Source organism: Antennarius striatus, chromosome 3 (genome assembly GCF_040054535.1).
Source record: "Antennarius striatus isolate MH-2024 chromosome 3, ASM4005453v1, whole genome shotgun sequence".
NCBI classification, from domain to species: Eukaryota; Metazoa; Chordata; class Actinopteri; order Lophiiformes; family Antennariidae; genus Antennarius; species Antennarius striatus.
The window spans coordinates 22,226,651-22,250,458 of NC_090778.1; the positions used below are offsets into that span (position 1 = coordinate 22,226,651).

The 23,808-nt window shown below is 41.0% G+C and overlaps 1 protein-coding gene across 2 annotated transcripts in view; it reads left to right on the top strand.

The window, feature by feature from the left end:
* Positions 1 to 8,776: 8,776 nt before the first annotated feature.
* Positions 8,777 to 23,808, top strand: part of LOC137592052 (sialate:O-sulfotransferase 2-like) — a 28,437-nt gene continuing 13,405 nt past the window's right edge. Inside the window, exons 1-2 of one of the 2 annotated variants that reach the window (XM_068309904.1) lie at positions 8,777 to 10,126; positions 16,957 to 17,076. The gene's annotated coding sequence lies outside the window, so the exon portion shown is untranslated. Of the gene's footprint in view, positions 10,127 to 16,956; positions 17,077 to 17,819; positions 17,944 to 23,808 lie in introns of those variants that run through there. The other variant, XM_068309905.1, reaches the window with a different exon arrangement.

Consider the following 23,808-nt stretch of genomic DNA (forward strand, 5'->3'; position numbering starts at 1 on the left):
GAGGGGAAAAAGAAATAAAAATTAACAAGTCAAAGTTTAACGTGTAGTCTGAATCATCATGTGTAATCAAATCAAGTGATGAGATGCAACATGAGCTGTGCAGATGTTTTGCTAGCTACAGAGACTCAGATTATGAGTAATCTAGAAGCAGGAAAGGCATGGTGGTATGATGATGGTTCAATATGATCTGATTAGAGACAGTTTGATGATTGGAAGCAGCAAAGCAAGCATAAGAGTGGCCTTCTCTCCCTTCTTAAATATAAACACCTGCGTTTTGCCTCTGAAGGTTCAATCGTACTCAAAGATGGAGCTTTTTTTTTCTCAATGATTTTCTTTTCTCCATGTCACCTTAGGGGCTCCGTACAATGGTGAGAATGCAACAGTAAAAATTAAAACCAACATTTTTAAGGTGACAAGACTGCAAGCATTTATAACAGCTGTTACCCATTACATGGATGTCCATTTTCAAAACATGCCAATGCATGCAAACGCACCATTGTGTAGCCAATCTGGCCAATATCCAACAACCTTTGCAGTCACTGAAGTATTTCTGAGCAGAGTGGCAATCACTCCTGAAGATACTGATGCCAGGTGGATGTCAGGTGGATTTATTCTTAATGATGCTGATTCCAGAGTTCAGACAGGGTTTTCCCCAAAACAGGTATGATAATAAAATGGCTTGAATGTGCCCACATGATGTAATGAGCAGAATACTATATAGATGTGATATTTTGCTGCCATCATCCCCTTAACAGGTGTGGAGATGAGGTTCTGCTCACGAGCGTGGCTCCGCCCCCTGCCACGCTCTGGCATCGAGTCGAAGATTCTTTCACTTAGAACGTGGGCGTCCTCTGCTGGCAAGTTTGCTGTACTGCAGCCACACAACGATCAAAGACCCCAGAGAGCAGCACTTTATGGTTTCCTGCATTGTATACATTTTCTGATTAAAACCGAATATAATTTAATTCAATGTGTTATTCCTTCCTTGCTCTATCATAGTTATACATTATAGGAAATTGATTTATGATTATTGATTCTTGCAGGGTTCAATAAAACAATAAGAGATGTACTGTAGATTACAACTTGTTCATGCATGTATATGCGCTTCAAGTTAATTTTTTTTTCATCTCCAGGCCTTGGGTATGAGTGTGTGTGTGTGCCAAACGATTAGAAGATGAATAAATGAATGAATGAATGGACATATGTTTGTGTGTGATTTACGTGAGAGGATTAAAGCCACTGGAAAAACAAAACAAGGTCTAAACTGTGAGATCACAGTCCAAATTCTGACTTTAATCTAAGGACTGACTTGTTTTCCATCATTATTTGTATGACTTTATTTATATTGTTCTGCAATCCGATTGCTAATAAAATCAATCAATCCAGATGGTGTAGACCGGTGTTGATAGGCAGCGCGCCATGCTGTTTCATCTTTTTTAAAACATCTGGGAGAAGCCAGTGTTTCAAATTGTCATGTCTGTGTGAGTTCTCTGCAGATTCCCCGGCTTCCTCCCACCTCCAAAAACATGCACCTCAGGTTAATTGGCCAGTCCCAAATTGACTGTAGGTGTGAGGGTGTGTGTGCGTGTTTGTCTGTGTACATGTGTGGCTCCATGATGCACTGGCGTTGTGCCCCGAGTGTCCCCTGCCTCACGCACTCTCACAGCTGGGTTAGGCTCCAGCACCCCACGACCCGCAACAGCGGTAGAAGCGGGTTTAGAAGATGAGTGAATGAATGAACTTTAATGACCAAACAGAACTACAGCGATTGTGTTCTCTTTGTGTTAAGGCATGTTCACATGCAGATAGAGAAGGGCTTTACGGTGAGAAAAACAAGCCTGTAAAATAAAGAAAGAAACATAGATACTTTATTAATCCCGGAGGAAATTGCACATATCCACTGCTGAAGCATTGCATAATTAATAAATACTGGATGCACAGCAGGAAAAAAAGAAACACTGACATCACAGGACATACCACAAGACATACACTACACTAATAGACATATGTAGCATTAACAGGACATATACTAAACTATAACCAAAATATAAACAGTATAAAATTAAAATATATTCCTCTCCAAGGAACCATCACCTTATCGTGGTGGAGAGGTTTGTGTGCCCTATGGATCCTGGGAGCTATGTTGTTGGGAGTCTTGTACTCCTGGTCGGGTCACCCAAGGCAAACAGGTCTCAGGTGAAGGGCCAGACAAAGAATGGTTCAGAAGATCCCATGACAAATCGGAAAGAGAAAAATGTGACCCTGCCCGGAGGAAGCCCGGGGCCCACGTCTGGAGCCAGGCCTGAACGGAGGGCCCATCAGCGAGCGCCTGGTGGCCGGGTCTGCCATGGGGCCCGGCCGGACTCAGCCCGAAAAGGCAACTTGGATTCTTCCCACCCCTGTGGACCCACCACCCGCAGGGCAGACCGATGGGGTCGGGTGCGCTGCCATATGGGTGGCAGTGACGACAGGGGGTCACGACGGACCAGACCCGGGTGGCAGAAGTTGGCTTTGAGGACGTGCAATGTCACCTCACTGGCGGAGAAGGAGCCAGAGCTTGTGTTGGAGGTGGAGCGTTACCAGTTGGATCTGGTGGGGCTTACCTCCACGCAAAGCCTCGGTTCTGGATCCAAACTCCTGGATAGGGGTTGGACCTTGTTTTACTCCGGAGTTGCGTCAGGTGCGAGGCGAAGGGCGGGTGTGGGGATACTCACAAGCCCCCGGCTGAGCGCCGCTGTGTTGGAGTTTACCCCGGTGGATGAGAGGGTTGCTTCCCTACACCTTAAGGCTGTGGGGAGGAAAACTCTGACTGTTACTTGTGCATATGCACCAAATATCACATGACCACACACTTGTCCACAGACATGTTTTGGATGACTGTGCTGATAGGAAATGCCAGAGTGATGTTGTCTGGCCTGCGGAAACATCCTTTGAAATCGGTTCTGTTATCTGAAAGGTAGAGGAGTAAAACATCACACAAGTCCAGTTTTATGGTTACTGAAGAAGTTTAATAAAGTTGAGACCCACAACCCAAACACCCTGGCTGGGCATGTGGGTTGGTCAGACTAAAACGAGATGTCAAAATACTGTATACATAGTTAGCAACAAGGACCAGGATTCATAGTTAAGCTACCTATGTTGGTGGAGTTCAGGGTGCGGCTTGGTCTTGAGGCGGAAGTGACTCAGTGGTAGAGTACGCGGTAGAGTGGGTCATCTTGAGATTCAAGATCGGCGGGTCGATTCCCGCTCCTGCCAAAAACACCCAGAGTGTGAGCTGACAGTGGGAGTCAGCTCACCTCTGGAGCACTGCCAAGGCGTCCTTGTGCCCCCTTTACAAATTGCTCATTTGGGGCACACCACGAAGGACCTCCCCTTGCATGCCTACAGGCCAAAGCAGCAGAGCCAACTCCTTTGGACTAGACTCAGCAGTCCATCTGCACCTGAAAGACTCTAACCATGCCTTTGAGGACAGTCATGTCTGGATTTTAGCCAAGGAAGACAGATAGTTTGAAAGAGAAGTTAAGGAAGACATTTTTATAAATCTGAAAAAAACCACAACAGACCTGAAAGACACAGGCCACTCCTTTCTCAAATATTTTACTGAACACACATTTAATTCACCCTCGTTCAGGAGAGTCTCCTATCAGAATGTCCATGATGTACTAGGGGCACGAAACTGACAGAATTTTTAATAAAGAATGTACCTTGAGTGGGTGGTTTTACACTTGTTACGCTCAGTTTTGTCAGCAGAGGGCGCCAAATGCAATACCATTAGATCTTGAACTACTGTCTCCTGCAAACACATAATTACAGACAGGCCAAGTAAACAGATTACAGAGACAGCTAGTCATTTAATGTTAAATGGTTAAAAACTGTTACCATCACCATAGATTGAGATTCTTGAAACTGAGGTTTGACAATTGGTATAATCCTCCTCTCCAGTACCTTGGAATAGACCTTACCCAGAAGGCTGACGATTGTAATCCCTCTGTACTTGGCGGACACACGGTAAACCTTCTCCATTGCTTCCCCGAACTCCTCCCAGACCCGAGTTTATGCCTTCATGACCCTTCCCCTGCCTTCACCTGTCAGCTGCCTCCAGAGCCCCAGATTCTAACAACACTCAATAAGACCCCTTCTTCAGCTTGACAGTATCCCTGTCTACTGGCATCCACCGTCAGGTTTGTGCTCTCCCAAAGGTGGGAGTTGAAGACCTCACTGACACAGGGCTCCAAGTCTGTCTGGCCCCCTGCTCTGACAGCAGATCCAACTCACCACCAGGTGGTGATCGCTTGACAGCTCTGCCCCTCTCTTCACCCGACTGTCCAAGACACACGGTCGGAGATGTGATGATATAAAAATAAGTCAATCTTTGACCTTCGGCTTAGGGTGTCCTCGTGCCATGTGTACTGGAAAGTGCACTTATGGACATCTTTGTGCATGAACAAGGTGTTTATTATGGAGAAACTGTAACTAGCATAGAAGTCTAATAACAGAACACCACTCGTGTTCAGATCGGGGAGGACGTTAAACCCAACCACACCTTTCCAGGCATGTCATTGTCAACTTCCCACATGAAGTTCCTAAGAAAAACAATGGAGTCCCAGGTGGAAGCACTAGCCAGTACCCTTCTCTGGGTCTCCAAGAATGTTGGGTATTCTGCACTACCATTCAGCCCGTAGGGTGGAATAAAAGTTCGGCACCTGAACCAAACACAAAGGCGCAGTGACGTGACCCTGTCAGTCACTGGGGTAAACTCCAACACAAGGCGGCTGAGCTGTAGAGATATAAGCAAGCCCACAGCAGCCCACTACCTGTCACCTTGGGAAACACCCGAGAAGTGGAGAGTCTAGCCCGTCTCAAGGGTTTGAGTTCCAGAGCCCAAGCTGTGGGTGGAAGTGAGCCTGACTACAGTATATCTAATCCGAACCTAACAACTTCCCTCACAAGCTCCGGCTCCTTTCCCCAAAGGGAGGTGATATTCCATGTCCCTAGGGCCAGTGTCTTTGTCCGGGGATGGGGTTGACAAGCCCAAAACTGTTGATTGCCATCCAATCCACATTGCACCCATTCCCTTCTGCTCCCTCGGCAGGTGGTGAAACCACCGAAGGTTGTGTCCACGTCGTCCTCTAAGGGCTGAGCCCGGCCGGACCTTGTGGCAGTTCAAGGGGAGATTATTAATTCTCTGAATTAATGATTAATCACTTTAAGTATTAATCATTCATTTAATAGGAACCAAATTGACACAAATAATTTTTGCACTGTAACATTATTTATCTGGAATAACACATTCGGTTGTTGATGATTTTAAAAAATTATTAGAGGTAACCATAAATGAGAAACCTATTTCCTGCAGTAGATGCATAATACTGTTCCATGTCATGGGTTTCCACAAGGGTGTCATGACCAGAACTGCTACACCCTCCGTGTCAATTAGCTGATAATCGTGTTTAATGATCTTCATAGTGGTTTATCATCTGACTGGGGCCTGTGCACTCATGATGAGTGGCTCTTGATGAAACCTCCTCAGTCTAAATGAATGGAGAAAACAAATGGACAAACAAACACACACACACACACAAATACTATCACTTTTTTCTTCAGAGGTCATTTCTCCACTAAAGTTATCATTTCTGTTGGAGGAACCTCACAATTATCTTGTTGTCATTGACTTTACACACCGATAACATGGTCGATGAGTGCAGCCAACTAAGGCAATGAATGTTGACAGTATCTGTAATGAGTCAAGGGCAGGACAACAGACCTAATTTTTAATAATGAAATCTCTCGAGTGATTTTGTCAATAGAGGGTGCTCTGTGCAATAGTTTTATGATAAGCGAGTCATTTAAGAGTGCAAAAGTAGTAAGTAGTAAAAGTGGAAAAATAATCTGTTTTAATGAAGAAAAATATTCCTGATTGTCCTTAAATCACAGTAAACTAAGAAAATGATATACAATATTGAACAAACAATAAAAATTGCTTCTGAAATTGCAAATGTTGCCAAAACGCTGCCTGTAGAGTATGAAACAAATATTTCTTGGTTTAAAAATCAAACAGAGTGAACTCATTCGATTATTGATTGATCAGTGGTTCTCATCAAGAACCATTGATCAATCAATCCCATGAGTGTACAGCCTCCAGTCAGATGATAAATCACTATGGTGATCAATAAACATGACACGTGATTATCAGCTAATTGATATAACCAAGTAGAACAATCAGAAATGTCCCAGATGAACATGTGACATAAAGGAAAACTCATATCAGGCACCTAAATGCTTTATTATTTTTAAAAATCACACTAAAAAGGTAACGTGTTGCTTGTGTTTTGATCGTTAAATTATTTGAACAGTCTGTAAAAATCTGGGTAATAATAGGAAATGTAGAGAGGAAAGATGAAATTAAAAGGTAACGGATTGGATCCAACAAGATCAGGAAGTTTAATGTTCATGTTCCCCTGAGGAAGAATCCAGTGGCGCAAATTCAGCCATATAAGTTGACAGTGGTATGTTTCACATTTGTACATGAAAAGCTGTTAGAATTTCTTAAGCAACAGTATCAAATTCTTAGCATTGACTCATACCCTCCCTTTTTTCCGTTGCATCATTGTATTTTTTGTCATCTATTACATTTTACAGCCTGATCATTTTCTTAAAAGTAGGTTATGATTGTGAAAACAATTCTGTCACGTGTAATTTTAACAAAGCACATGGTTTGAGTGTGAGAAACAGCTTCCTCTTCCTCACTACCTCATGTTCCTTCCTCAATTCCTCTGTTCTACATAGGAATAGTCATCCAAGGACAATGATGTTCACATACAGATACTGACTGAACGTGTGCTCCTAGATAATGAGCTGCTGTTACTGATGTTTCATTGTGCTGCAAATCCCACAGACGTTACAAGGTGTGTTTTATATGTTCCTGTAACAAGAGTTTCCATTAGGAAGCCAAGACACCTTTTGAAACCAGTGTTGCATTACTCTATGTGATTTTGACACGCAACCTTGAAGAGAATGTAGATCATTCTGCTGGTCGAGTAAAACAGAGTGAAGATTTTTATTATATTGCAGTCACGTTGCATAGAATTTTTTTTATAAATTACATCACTCTGTTGTGTGAAGCTTCCCCTTGTGTCATAAACAGATTTTGATCTCATGCTTTGTCACTGAGATCGGTTGTCCTGCCTACGTATAGATGCGCCATAAAAAGAGGGAGGAATCTTGTATGAGTTTTTTGTTTGTTTGTTTGTGTACCAATTCGGGCCATAACATCCCTGTGGCAAGACAGGGAACAGTGACATTGCAAACTGGAAATTCCATTTCCTACCTTGGATTCTTCATCTGCACGAGAGCAGATTCACACAACGTGCTAATTATTTGCTATTTATTTATGAGTTTGAGGCTTCTGTTGTTTGGCTGCTGTTCTGTTGGCCTTGATTTGGCACAAGTAACCTCACTGCTGCACACTGGCTCCTGTAAGTTGGAGCATGTTGCTGAGTCGTCACAAACATTTTTCATATCATACAAAATTTACCTATATTTAACAAAAATAATACATTCACTAACAGTGTCAGTAACACAAATATCATTACAAATACACTTTTTTTAAAAAACTAAATTATTCTATGGCCAGCATATTATGAAATATGTATTTATTTGGTACCAAATTTCTTGTAATGACACATGAATTGCAAAATTAGCATTTTATCCTCAATGTAGAAGTGTTAGCTAGCAAACCTGGATAGGCAAACAGTCCAATATGGCCGCGCCACGATGCCGCCTCTAGCTTAAAACTTAACACATGAAACTCTTTTTAACAATAAAACAAAAGGAAATATGTCATTCCTACCAACTAAAATCACAATAACACAGAGTAAAACATATCTTAAATAGGGAAATAATAGTGAGAGAACTTAGGAAAACCACACGCAGGTCTGTCGTTCACTTATGTATTGTACGAAGCAGTAGAGCGCGTCTCCCCCTACCGGAGCCCAGAGGCATTACCAACCGATCACCGAGCAATCGATCTACCTACACACAACTCTGAGGTATCACCAGTATATTACCAAATAATCAAACTCCTCATATGAACAAACAACATTAACAAGGTATGATGGAATTGCCCTTGTATTTTAAATTAACTATGGGGTGAGTGATTCACAAAATAACCTGTCACAACAGCAAGCAACCCATGAATTAATGCTTCTGAGTTATGCTGAGTCATCTTTGATGTGTCAGCACTCTATTCTTTAGGGGCAGATTGTAATAGTTGTGTGGTTTATTCAGACCACAGGTGTCAGAGCTAGAGGGGATTAAGTAGGATTTGAATAACCTCAGTTGAGTCACCCAAATACTCCTTCATTAAAACTTCAATTCTCCATGAGACTCCCACTTTAAAAAATACACTGTCTGGCTGGATTGCTGACTCACTGCATAGTATTTTTGTGCATTATGTTGCATATGAACGTCTACACATCAATGCCCATTTAAAGATCCAAGTAACATAGTTGTTCTGAGCCATTGATTTATCCAACAAGGACAGCATATTACAATTGACTGCAGCACATAGTTTACACACAAGGAGATAATGATGACTGTAGAATATTTAGGCTTTAACTTGATCTGGTTTAAGGAGTCAATACAACTCAGTGGTGTGTCGGTTAGGATAGATGAGCACATGCAGGAGGTTCCACTTTAATCTTTTATTTTAAGGTTGTTTGAACTGGTTTTCGTCTGACAAAGGAATGGTCAAAGACAAAAGGATAAATAATATTAACTCTACTTAATTCCCAATTCCATAATTAATTTACACCATTAATAATCAAAAGGTAATTTAACTTCAAATTAAAACACTATAAACCTAATAATCAAGAAATTAAACATAACTGAAAACTAAATCATAGTCAACTAAAGTAACTTTACAAGTCACATGTCATGTACTCAATTCAAACATTTCCAGAAGGCTGAGGCATCCACATGCTCCTTTGTTCTCCAGAGGTACAGGAGTGGCTGCATGTGGCCTGGCTCCTATATAGCTTCTGGGCTCCGCCAATCCATTAGGGAAGGCAGGTAGGAGTGGTTGGGGAATTTTCCGTCCAGGTAAAGGTAGAGAGAGAGAGGGCTTGGGGGATTTTTCACAATGACAAACATAATGAACGTTCACCCTGACATTAACAATCCCATCTGCAGCATGGACACACAGCAGTTTAACATCCTGTCACTGAAAGTGGGTTTAAGAGGGAAGAAGCATAGAACTGCTTGTTATTCATAACATCACATAGAGGAGCGGTGTGCCAGTGTTTATGCATTGTGAAGATTTTATGTAATTCTACAGTAAAATCTGCAAAATCTTCTACTGATGTCTTCCAGTCATGTGATGTGGGAGAAAACTTAGAAAAGTCAGAAGACTTGACATACTGGTAATACTGTATTTTGGCACAATTGTGCTTTACAAATCAACGCCGTCTTGCGGTTTAGACACTTTTTGTAAACCTGTGTCTAGCATGGTAACAACTGACCAAAAAAAAAAAAAAAAAAAGGACATGACATATCTATCATGATCGTCGCAGTCCGACCAGTCCTGTGTGGTCCTGACCATAGACGTGCCCACTGCGTCCCCGGTCGCGCTGCTGTGTCTCTTCGCCCACAGCAGGCAGTGCTGTTGGTCCATGCGGCGGCGCAGAGCGCACGGTGCGGCGCTGCGTCTCCGCAGCGTCGAGCAGTCTCTGGTTCACGTCGGGCAGGCGACAGAAACGACAGGTCAACCCTCTCACCGCCTGCATCACATCACAATTTGACCCGACCAGCTGACTGGAAAGAGGGAATCGTCTGTCCAAGCGGGGATAAGATGCAGTCTGGTGGGCCGTTCACGGCACTCCTTCCGTCCGCAATCGGAAGATAAGAACTGCGCAGCGGTCTGTCTGTGGCGTTCGAGATTATTAAGCAACACCTACATGAGCTGTGGAGATTAATAAAGCAATGTTAGTCATCTGCGGGAGAAAACGCCTCACTCAGAAACCGTTACGCTTCATACATGGATGAATCATCGTGGAGATGAAACCTGATGATGACTCTCCTCTGCTGAGTTCCATCAAATCATCTGCAGAAGCATTCGCGTGGTTTGAAGGTACAGTAAAGCCACACGTCATATTACGTTTTATTTGATGTTTGAATATTTTGTTGCAAAGAATAATCCTCCAAAAATGAGAACAGTTGGGGTGTATTTGTGTGTTGGTCTGGCACTCCTGCTTAACATAGATAGTTCCTCACAATCCCAGACGTCAGTTTTCCAGAATTAACTTCAGCATTTGTTTTGTTCTGAATAAAGAAGCTCTGTCTTGTTAAAGGACTGGCTGCAGTAGGCCCGTTTTCTCATCAGCCAGAGCCTTAGGTGATAAAAATACACTCTTGAAGTAGAGGCAGTGCCTTAATCCACGGCAGGGTAGAAAACTATCCTATTTACTGTATATGAGTCTCAGTTAGTCTTTCCAGTGGAGAGGTAGATGCTTTTATTTTTTTGTTTCTTTGTTTGATGTCTCTTCGTGTTCTTGTGCAGCTTTGTGACAGATGCTCATGTGTGCCTGATCTCAGCTCAGGACATTATCACATTGAGTAGGCAGTAAAAATGCATTAGTCTCTAACCAGGTGCATGGTGCCTTCTGAGCGTCAATTCATTGGACTTACATCGAAGCATGTCTGTTAATTTTTATCCAGAAGTGCTAATCAGACTGAAAACTTTCCTTTACTACTTTAAAGTGTTCTGTTTTCAGGCCACCAAAATGCCTTTTTAAAAAAAATAAACATAAGGCCAAATAGCAACAAAAGTGTACCACCACAGAAACCAAAAGGTACTTCCTACATTTTTTTTTAATATTAATACAAAAGAAATTTTTAATTTCCAACTCTGTAATATACATAAATATCTGAATATTTTCCACCATTTTAAACTAAATTATACAAATTATCCACCTCTGTTCTGCCTCCTGGTTTCTGATGACCTTGGCGTATTGTAGTTCACTGTATTGAACCTCCCACTCGATCTGACATGTTGAAACAGAACATGACCGACATAATGGTTGTAAAGATTGATCACAATGCTGTTAAAATCAAATCATGAGCCGCCCTAATTGCTTCCGCTGCTCCTGTTTCGGCAGATGGCCAGACAGTAAATAAAAATCATGGAGCATGGGGACCTTGTGTTATGGCAACTAGAGTAAGGAGCAGAACTGTTCAATACCACGAGGGTCCTGTTAAACTAAAATTTTTTTTAAATGCTCCATTATCTCTTCATTATAAATCTCTGCAAACAGGAGCTTTTGTGATATTTTTGGGTAAAGCTGTCCAAGGTGGGAATCTGCAGGCGTGTTTAGTAATAAAATCATATAGGTGATGTTTTTGCGAACATGGCCTGTTCTGTCCTGGGTGCTCAGTTCTCCCTGAGGAGGAACAGACGTCAGAGATCTATGGCAACAACTGTAATCCATATTTGTGTGCTTGAGAATGCAAGGCTGCTTTTCCTGCAGCTGTTGTTAATTGTGTGGAGAATCAGATTATCAAAGTCTCAGCAATTTTCCAATGTGGAAATTAAATACAGCGCCATCCTTTTTTTTACTGATCAGATTGAACTCTGAACGATAGAGATGTTTTTCTTCTACAAAGGATGTTAAATATCAGAAGAGATTTTTCACAGTGAACTTGAAAGAGGTTCAGATTTGAAGTCTTTTGTGTTGCGATGGGGTGGCCGACAGGAAAGCGAGTAGGCTTTGAATTCCTCCATAGCTTATCTCTTCATCCGCTTGGCAACCTCTCAGGGACAGGCCATGGTTCATACGCAACAATCACATACTTTGAAGATTGCCTGAAAAACTAATGGGAATTATAGTTAGCTTGACTTCTGTCCATTACAAGGAAGAAGGGATTTTGCAGTTGGAGCAGTTTGTGGGTTTGGCTGAGGTAATTCATGCTGATCACCATCAAGACAGGATCTCAAAGTTCTCGTGAGAGAGCATACAGAAATAGTAGTTTGTTACTGAAACATTCCAACACCTCTTCAAAACATGCAGAAAATTCCAGACCTTTTATGTCACAATTTAAAACATTAAAAATTCATATTCAGCAACTTCAATGCTTTATTTAAAAAAATGATTTAAATGTGAGATGGAATGTGACTGTGTCTGTTTGAGTGCCACATTTCCATCCAGATGCATGCAGTGGGTGTTTTTTCTTTGAGACAATGAGACTTAAACTAATGACTAGACTTGCTTTTCAATGATTTTACTATCTGCATTCATCTGGGATGCATAATCTTTAAAATAAATTAGTGCGCCAATAATTATTTTGAAGTGTTGAGTAACAGAACCAAATTGAATTCCATTGAAATGACATTATCTACAACAATAATTGCAAATGTATTTTTTAAAACATGTTACTCATGAGTTATCGGACTTAAAAGAAAAATCAAGCTATATATATGGGGGACTGTGTCTCTGGTCTCCCTACAGAAAGCATTGTACTTTTCATGCCAATGTGCTCTTAGTTGTTGGATAAATCCCACTAGCCTGATGCATTTCATGTGTTCCCCGGATTGACGGCCGCTGTCTCAAACAGTCCATGTAGGTAATACGAATCGACTCCACTCAAACAACAATATATTTATTGCTAAGTGAATGCATGAAGCTTCTATTTTCTCCCAAGACTAGATTTTCATGGTATGATTTACCTATCAGGCGGTCAGTCCGGGTTCTGACCGCCTGATAGGTAAATCAGGCGGTCAGACCCGCCTGATGTGGCATCAGCTCCAACTCCTATAAGTCTGAGCCAACATCTCTGCTTTCCCACCCCACTGTCAGAATGATTCACCGCTCCTCAGCGGTGTGTGTGACAGCAAAGAGTGGAGGAAAGTAACTTGGACAATAAAAAGATATATGAGATATTATATCTAATAGTGGATATAAAACCCACATTCAAGTGGATGACATGAGCATGTAACTACTGTAATAGCGCACCTTGAGTCACAGACCCCCTCGTCTTATCTTCAGTCAGATCTCCCGTTCACAAAAGCACCTTTGTTGGAGGTAAAGTGCTGGGCTCTGTTTTCTGAACAGTCCGCACCAACAAAGCTCCAACCTGGAAGCAAACAAGCCTTTAAATAGAGGAATTTATTTTACCAACCTTATAATATTCAGGACCTTAAAATAAATAACTATTTATACTCCTGCATTCTCGTGTTATTTTAATATTTATATCTTTAAGAGTCCAAGGAGACCGAATAATAAAAGTTGCAAACTCATGACTTGTTCCCACTGATTTTACAGATAAGCTTCATTAGGCCTAAAGAAGACTATATATGTGTATTGATTAGCATTTAAGTGGTGTTTTCTCAGCTTTGACAGCAGACATAGTACATGCTTTTCCTTAATAGAGGACATCAGGAGATTTTGATATGCCCTCTCTGGTTCATAACCTTTAATTTGAGCTGAAATAGGACATGGACTGTCTGACACTATGTCACTTAATGTTTATTCTAAAACCGATTTTGATAGTATTTAAATTTTTTAGCTCTTAGCTTTCAAAGAAATGCAATTTTGGTGCTTGGTATGTGTACGCATGTAGCAGAAGCGACAATGAACATTGAACTTTGAACTAACTCAACGGTACCACTGTCCAGCAGCAGGAGCCCTGATGTGATAAAGAATCAGAAGTGGGGCGTCCCCACCGGGACTGTCAGCCTGTGCAGTCAGTGTCAGTGGTGACACCAGAACTCCTTTCAAACGGCTGCACCCTAACTGGGCTCACACACATTTCCTGGAGAAATTTGTCGGGTTGGTGAGAAATTAAATAGACGTACATCCTTACGTTCCAATTACCACTGTGATTTTCGTTGAATAACAGGATATTCAAGCTTTTAAACAGATGAACTGTTTTGGCTCATTTCCTGTTGGGGGTATATATTGGAGGATCATAGGAGCAAATCCTCGTGACGGTTTATGCTCAGTGATTACATCTATTAGGGTCATGATGTGCAACAGTATCCAAGCTCTGTCTTTTTAGAAATAATGAAAGTAAGCGCTTATTATTTTTATACTCAGCCTTACGTGTTCGATTAATTAGTCTTTCCCTTCAATACCTGTGTTTCTGTGATAAACAGAGCTGACATGAGCCCCCCCCCCATTGTGCTAATATTCTCCCTCTGTCAGTAAAGCTGCCCGGCTTTGGCTGTTAGGAAATATCAGATAGAGTAAATGAAGCATGCCTGGTCAGCCACAAGCCCGTTACCACGCCTTGTCAGTCCTCATCATCTCTGCTCCCCCCATGACCGTGCAGATGTCTGTCTCAGGTTGCTTCAGGGTGGGATGAGCTCAAGTTCCCACTCGGCGTTTCACTGACTCCCAGGTCAGCCATTGTTCTCAGTCAGCTTTAGCACCTTAAACACGATCCAGCTTAACAGCCAAGGCCAAAATACAGCAGCCCTTCATCAATAGCTGTTTATTTTTACTACATACAACAAAAAGTGAGGTAATTTTAATAAAGATCTTCAACATTTTCCTCTAAAAATTCTTTATCCTTTAAAAGCTTGAATGACTGCTTGATCACAGTATTTTTATTATTATAATCTTTGCAAGGGGCTAGAATATTTAGATTTTTGCCTGCTGAGGCCTCAACATGTCTTTCTCAGATATTTCTTTTCAATACAACTGAGTTGTTGTAATTTCTTTTTTTGGCACCTGCAGAGTTGAAAATGTCAGCAGAAACTTGTCCTTGAATAAATAATGTCTCAGAGAAAATCTGCAGAACTCTGTCTCTCTTGGATTTACTTTGGAATTACTTTCTGCAGAAGAAAGAAGGAACAGAAAAGCTAAACCTGGGTACGTAACACCAGAATCTTGAGGGCAGGGTTCACTAGAAGGTTGTGAAAATTTGTGTTTCTGCACTGAACTGACCCGACAAGTGAACGTATTCTTTAACAAAAATAATTGAGCGTCCCACTGTTGTCTTGCTGTGTTACCTCAAAGGTCTCTGTTTTTGTATCTCACACAGAGCGATGTGTTTTCTTCCATTACTCTGTAGATGTTGTCCATTTCACATCAGAGTAGCAGTAAAATACTACTGCATGCTTGTCATATTTTATTGATCTTTGGAAAGGCTGTAGCACCAAAGCTCTCTCCTTCCAGTGAGCCAAAAGCAGGCAGCTGTCAGATTGCCTGAATCCCCAGATGCTTTGCTCATTTCTATTTCTACTCGTAGTGAAGAACATTTTTGATTACACACTCACTGCCCCTTTGTGTATACAAAATATTCATGGAATCTTTTATTCAGTTTGTTTTTCCTTTAGGTTCATGTGGTAGCTGATAAGTTTCAAGACTGTGTGGTCACATAAATGGAAAACCATACAGTTGAGAGGAACCAGTCTGGATCAACAAGACAATTCCTCGTCGCCCTCTTTAAAGAGGTCAGACGGCAGCACCGCATCCAAGTCTCTCCTCTTCAGTGCCTTTATTGATTCACACTGACCAAACCCATAGTGGGATTACATTAATTCAGAGTGTTTTAAGATAACACGCTGGCATTCTCCTAGAAAGGGGGGTATGATTTGTAAGTCCCTGTGGCATTGTTCCAATTTTAAGACATTTTTGGTTGATTTTTCTTTTCTCTGAGTTATTTGCTAACTGCTGAGAGCTGAGGGGTTTTTTAATCATAAAGTTCCGTGTTGCGTGCAGCAAACTATCAAAACTTGGCATGTCTCCACTGTCTTGCCTCCTCACAGGATCATTCCATTTAAATGGACTTTGTTCAGGTGCTTTTCAGAAAATGCTCTTAACTGAAATGAGTAAATACATTCAGGAATAGGACAGATTACATTAATAGAAATTGATAAATACAAATATAACAAATATCTGTAAATAAAGCAGGCTACTATAAATGCTTCTATCTCTGTATGTATATACAGTGCATACATATATACTGTACACACACAAATGCTTCACACCTTCTTTAGTACATCTAAATATATTATCATAGATATTATATGTTATCACCATGTTCAATAAAAGCACATTTTTACAGGTTAATTGACTCAATCGTGGAGTTGCAGTTCCTATAGAACTAACAACCATCCAACAAAGTAAGGGGCTTCAGCAACAAGGCATCATGGTTGATCGGACAGGATCTGCTTGACCTTTAGGGGCAGATGTGCGTGATGCTGATGAGGCCCGTGGTTCAATCCACATTTTACAAGGCATGCTAACCGAGCAGCACACACTCTGACTCTGCACGTTGTGTTCCTCATAAGAATGCATCCAGATCGCTGCGCCCAGCTTACGGCCCCGCATGGGCAGAATCAGCAAGTCATCAGAATGAGTGACACACGAGCTTGCATGTTCTCATGCACTACCAGAATAACTTCATGTAGCACATGAAGTTATAGTGTTTTTCCACGCCTGTTAAGTGATAGCATGGAGTGTTGAAAGTGTTTGTTTCTGTTTTTCATGAAATAAAGAGTTGACTATTAATATTTACTGCTAAGTGTGAGTCACGCTGAGACAACAGCTGGCTGTTCAGGAATCTCGTAGAGTCTGAATTGAACTTAGCATGTGTTCCTGTGGGCAGGATCCTCTCTTTATTACAGACAACATTTGAGGGGCCTTATAATCCTCTCTTCCTCCTCTAAATGAGCAAAAAAAGTTCTTATTCTCAATGACACCATTCATCGAACGCTAACTCTGTAGACAGAGGAAGGAACACAGTACATCAGAGATTTTGTTAATATGTCATCTCATTTTAACGCAAAGGTTTTTCCTCAAAAATGAATGTCTGACACACACACACAAAGGATTCTGATACATCTACAGTAATATAAAGGTTGATGCATTTGGCACATATATTCCAGGCTTACCCATAATTCTCTGCAGCGCTTTAAAAAAAATACAAAATGCCATTTTTATTTCTCTCTCGTTTCAGGAGGCGACATGTTAGCCTCGGAGCAGCCTTGCTGAAGGACTCGGCTTCCTGTTGAAGAACACTTGAGCAGAGTGGGTGCTTGTTGACGCAGGAACTGGAGTGTGGATCCTGCAGGGGAAGGTCTGTCTACCCTCTCATTGCACCACTGAGCACTTCACTGATTTTCTGTTCTCACTCTGTCCAGCAGACCGGAAGAATCTATGTGATGCAGAGGGGTAGTTGTATCGGCATCTTCTTTCCTGTGAATAACAGTCTCTAGTGACACATGGTTAATAGTCTGCTAGTTCAAAGTTCTGTATTCCTTTTAGAGATGGCACTACTTTTATTTATACCTTCTTCCTACCTGTGGTTGGAGTTAGAAAAGGTACAAATCATCAGATTTCAGATGAAGCAGAAACATTAAAACTAAACACCACCGTCTGGGTACCAAGCCAAGTCTGTAAATCTGAACTACTGCTGACACCATAAAGTAAGTCTTCCCTGACTGGGAATCAAACTCAGGCCACGGTAGTGAAAGGACTGGATCCTAACCACTAGACCACCAGGGACAATTAATTTGCTGCTGTTAAAATTACCTCACATTCAATACAAAGGCATTTCCCGTTCTCCCTCATTACTCCTCCTGCACCTCCTCACCATCTGCACATCTGAAACCATCTTCGATCCTCGTCTGCCTGTACAAGCAGAGCGGACTGAGATTCTCAAGTGAGTGGAGAGAATGAGATCTTGTGGGTTTAGTGGGAGAAGAGAAGAGAAAAGAACTCTATTCCTCATTGAAAAGCTTTGAATGAAAAGCTTTGTTAAGGTGGAATACCGGACGACATTATTTGATCTCTCATTGACAGCGTTCTTCCCTGCTGCAGAATAATTACTTCTTTTATGGAGCCATTAGCGAAGAAGGATCCAAGTTGTTTCCTTGATGTCCAATTATGTGACCAACTGAAATAGATGCAACTGAGGTTTACATGAAACTCAGTCTACGGGGAGGTGAGACATTCTTCTCCATTTGAAGCTCTCTAGTGCCACAAATGTCTTGCCTGTTGGCAGAAACACTTCTTTCATCTTTTTCTTTCTGTCTTCTGTCATCCTTTTGATTCACAACACACCTAAGAAAGTCTGCAAGTAGACTTATGGTAAAGTATATTGTACATAGAGGTGTCCAAAATATAGCGTATAAGCGGGGGGCTGGTAAATGCTCAAGTCCTCCACAATAGATCATTTCATCATAGACATTTCAACACCTGTCCAGGTATGTGCACACTGCAAGCTGTGCAATGTGATTCATTGCACATACAGATATTGGAATGTCAAGTGTGCCTAAGGCACATTAATTCAAGCACATCACATGATTTGATGTGTCTAATACAGTATAATTAACTTTGTCATATGAGATGGTGACATTCATCATAAGAGACTATGACCTGCAACTTTATCCCTTTAAAAATCTACAAAATCAGATTTTGAATCATTTGAGTCCTCATTCAACATCCAGGTGGTGGTGGCTGATGAACCGACTAAACTGACACTCTTCCATTGAAATTAAGAGAAAAATGTTGCAATGTCAGCTTTCCCAATATGGTGCAGCCTTGCACATCTTCAAATGTGTTTTCTGTCTATGGACAGAAGAATCAGCTGATGATGTGAAACTGCTGCACCTGCACAGTGTGTGGAGGCAAATCGTCATTGCAGGGAATTTTTCTTTGGTGTCAAGGAGATTGCATCTTTTGTAGAAAAAAAGTTGTGTAAAAAGCTACCAGTTAGGAGCATCTTTTAATGTAAAAACAAAAGTGAATTAATGAAATGTTTTATTGTTATTGGCTATGAGAAACAGGTTGTTATGGACCATTTGTAATGACTAAATATTTGTGCTTTTGGTCTACAGCCACACTAGTGGTACCTCCTCAGTTTTGACTATCAGCTGCATATTACTGTGTACTGGTAGACATGTTCATGATCATTACTCACTCTGTTACAATGCTGCAGCTTAATGCTACTGTGTACAAGTCAAAGAAGAGGATTACATTATTTTTAGGTCCTTTAATTTACCTCTTCTCTTTCAGAGGAAAAGGTCACCACTGAGCTTAATGGACCACTGAGTATTATCAGGATTACAAAGAGCTTTTTCCCTGCCATCCTGAGCTTAATTTTAAGCTTCATAGGGTGTGCTTAGAACATCCTGCGATTGGTCGGCTCAGCCTCTTCAATGTCAAATACGCTTGTATTTATAATTACAGAAAGCTTTATAGCTAAGACAGCAATTATATCATGACGGCATGAATGCATAGAAAGATTGGTGATGAAATCCGCCTGTTTTTGCTTATCCTGTAGTCAATGCACACTGATTTTCACCTTTTTGCCAAAAATATTTCATTCCTATTGTATATTGTAGACTCATAGAATTATAACCTTAGTGCCTATACTCCAATTAGTCATACACTGGTCCTGATGTATAATAGAGATCTACAGTATATTTTATTAGTTACATATAAAATGCAAAGTATGTCTGCGTGTTTTTAAAATCAGAAGTGGAGCTATGCTTCCTTTTATCTCCAGACCAGAAAAAAAATCGTCCTTAGAGATGTGAAACAGATCTCTACTGTACAGCTGACTCTTTGTTTGCTTTGTCTTGAAAACATCTCTGCCGATGAGCATCCTGTTGACTGGGAAGTATCCAGTTATTGGTGCATTGGGCATTAAGCCAATCTCTAATGCGGCAACATGCTGAGATCAAACACAGATCTAATACAAAAGGCTGAAACAAAACAGAAGGCCCAAAGTGTAACGCCGCTGTGCCAAACTCGGAGAAAACTGTCCTGGCAGTGTAATCTTGTTATTCTCGGAAGTAGTCTTGTTCACCCTCCAATTTCAGGGGTAGTGCTCTACTTGGGGATCAACTCTGGGCTGAGCGCATCACTACAATCTGTCAACTGACATTTAATGGTTTTGTGAGCTTTATCAGTTTCACATGGGCTGGATGATAGATAGATAGATAGAAGCTTTATTAATACGACGGAAGTTGCACATGTCATCTACTCATTGGACATAGTCCTCCTCTCCAGAACTGTCAATCTTTGTGTAGAATCCAGAAACTCTCCCTTATTCTGAATCAAAATTTTCAGAATTTTGTGCAGCAATACCTTTTATTGACATTGTGTTTTAAACTTTCTGATCTCAGCTGGTTGTGAGTTTTCTCTTGGACCTTTTGTACGATGCCTTTGCCAGTTGGATGGCAAGGACAGATGTTTTGAATGATCCACTTGAGCGCCAGCTAGCATGGTCAACATTATCACCGGGAGAGGAATGTGATCTTTAGTTTGATTTGATTTGACAAACACAGCTAATGTGCACTGGCAGGCCAAACACAGGAGGAGAGCGGAAAGACAGGCCCCAGGGTGAGGGAAGGGTCAGGATGGCTGCAGCCAGCACTGTTAACCCTTCCAAACAAAAGAATGTTAGCATCCACATTATTTTCACAGGATGGGAAAAGTCCTCTCTGTCTGCACATAGAACAAGCAGTGAGTTTGCATATGACAATGAAAGAAGTGACAGTTTCCTTTCCCCCTAACGGTGCACCGGATAACCTCTTCTTCCTGCTACTGTTAACATTTAGCATTTCAACCACAGCAACATACACCTCTTATCTCGTAAGGTGTTGCTTTAGCGAGAACTTCTCTGACGTTCTGTCACACAGTGGTTTTCCTGTTCATATTTCTAGCTTTTCTAACTGACGAAACAAGAAAAACGTATTTTAAACTGTGGAATGAAAGACAGCAAACGTAAATCAGATGGTGGGATATTCACTGGAGACTTTGAGGTATTCCAAAGTCTACCTTTGAGTGAAAACAATATTTTTTGGCAGTGGAGACATAGAAATAAAGTATTATTGCATCTTCAGAACCAAGTGACAACACCCAATAGTTTCTGTTTCCCTGACAATATATCCAATTCCTACATATCTACTTCAGTTGAATTTTTTTTTTCTTTATAAAAAATTAATACCAGAAACATAAATCTTCTTTATTTTAAAATGTTAAAGTATTTCTTTAGTATAACTTCAGTTTCTTTCCTTCAAACCTTAAAAGATAATTTATCATTTAACTCAATCAAGAGTGTTCAAGTTTCTTCCAGCAAGAGGACTGCATGTTTATTGAACCCACCAGTTGGTCACGCTGACTGACGATAATTTTTTTCTTTTTTCGGAGGAGTCACAGAGTGTAACTCAACCCTCTGCTTTGCCAGTGCATCCCAGGACAGATATGAATAATATTTATGGAGTGACTTGAGGAGCCTTTTGCCTGCAGCGCGAGTTAAACTGGCTGCCGGTCTGCTCACCAAAGATTAACTCTGACATTTCCTTCTCTAAATCCACTCTGATTAAATATTTGCTGCCTCATTTAATGTGAAAGTGAATACAACGGTCAGTCATTGAGTTCATGTCTGATTCACTTGAGTAATTGCCATCATTTGATAAGCAGACTCCTGCATTAAAATTTTTCATTCATTCTTTATGTTTTTTTAGCATCAAGTGTGAAATGAGTGCAGTCTACCAATTAATGCTTCCATCAGTAGAAGCTGCAAAGTGATGGACTGATTTATCCCTATTTTTGATGTAAAAATATCAGCAATTATTGGATAATCAACAAGTCACATTTGTCGTTTTCTGCTTTGTTGTCCATATAATATTTCTGAAGCCTCACAACAAAACAGCATTTAAATTACTGAAGGATATGTTTTAAAATCTACCAATATAAAATGATTCGATATGACTGGCGTGGTTTAAACCTTAGTCTCAGATTTCCTCCAAACAGATTTCCTCAGTCAATTTTTTCCCTTGGGAGTAATAAAGAAAAGATATTGGTGAAATCTGTTTGTAGGCTTTGTTTCAAGGTGAGCTGTTGATTTGAAATATGGTTTAAACAATGTCGCCAGCAGGATAAATGGGAACAAGATGATCGCCTTCTCAAACGTCGTCAGCTGCACTTTGTCCTCGGCCAAATCGACAATTTTCATGAAAGGACTCATTGAAATAAAGATCTGAATATCGGCTTGTTAGTATCACTTTGTGAGCATGTTGTCATGGAAATCTAAGCAGTTAGCTGCACCACTGTCTGTGAATGCAGTATCACAGAGTCACTGTGTCTCTTTTACGTAATTGTAGCTGGATTCCAGCAGCTCCATTGTTACCTTCATTTGAACCAGCAAACTAGCCTTGAGTTCAGTTTCATATTTGTGGGTGGATGTGAATTATTAACACCAGTAATTAACTTGTATGCGGTCGTGTTTCATACGGAAAGGCAGCATGGACACCGTGGACTTTATCCTGTTTCATTGAGTTGAAGTGTATAACTGCTATTTAGCATTCTCTTCCATCACGTTACGGACACACACACACTTTGTTTGTAAGATCAGAAGGCATTGCAGCAGCTCTGTAGCTGTAGCAATGCTCTCTTTTGCAGACCATAACCTTTTTTTTCCCCCGGATACCTTCTGAGTGAAAATGTCACTGAAATTAATTCCCATCTTTTTTGCTTCCCTGCAAAGAGTAAGATGAGAAAATTAATTGAACTCATTTGATGATCCACTTCATAGACATCTGGAACTAGCAGCTAATTAACATATCTTCACATCCAGCCTAAATTCTGCAGCTTTTTTTCATCGTTAGTTCATTTTGAGTGTTTTGAAAACATATAAGATCTGTTATTATTACTGTTCAAAGAGTAATTTGCATTGTAATAGTAAATTTTGAAACTAGTTTTCTACAGTACATTCTTTAAAATTGAAACCTGAGAAAATTATTCCGTTTTTTTATTTTACTGTATATACTTTTGTGAAGGCGCAGTGGGTAGCAATGTCGACTCACAGCCTGCGATGAATGAATGAATACTTTTGTGATTGTCGAAGGGAAATTAGAAGCACAATGTAGTCACTCACATGCACATACATAGTGTGTACAGGCCCTGTAACACACACACACACACACACACAACGGGCCTGTAGGTATGCTATGGAGGGAGGTACAGTGGCGGGCAGCTCCTTCCTGGTACGCCCCAATGAGTAACTTGTAAAAGGGGACGGCGCCATGCTCAAGGGCGCCTAGGCAATACTCGGGAGGTGAGCTGACACCTCCCACTGTCAGCTCACACTCCGGATGGCTGGGCGGGAGCAGGAATCGAACCGCCGATCTTGTGATCATCGGAAAAACCCGCTTTACAACTGAGCTACTGCCGCCCCAATTAGACTTAAATACTTTTTATATGCAGAATATGTGTTGCACTAAAATTGGCTTTTTTTATGTTGACACCCTTCGTTCTTACTTCTGTACACTCTGGAACGTATCCTGAGTGTGGAAAAGACTTTCAGTCGGAAAAAGAACAAACCACTAAAAAAAGATGTATACAGTATAATGAAACCCATCCATGTGTGTGTTTTATATGGTTTTGAGAAGTCAGACAGGATGAGGGTTGTCTTTGTGTCCAAATATGAACAGAAGCTCATGAGGAGAGTGTGATCCGTTTCTCCTTGAGGGTCCAGACTCTTCCCAGTCAACTGGAAGGCAAAGCCAAAGGGGGGGATCTGTGCTACCATAGAGGTTTCAGGTGACAAATATTCTGCAGATTTGTCCTGGGGCAGACAGAGAGCCACAAGGGCGAGTGTCCCTTTGAATGTTCTGGAAAACTTCCTGACCTTGAAGAGTGTTGCATTACACCTTCCACTTGTGGGCTTTTCAGACTCGTCCCAGAACAGAGTCTCCATTGAAAGAGTCTTCAGGGAAACTCAGGAATCAGCCATCCCCAAAAAGTCAGTAATGAGTATAAACTTCCAAAAGAATTATGGTACCATGAGTTCTAGATT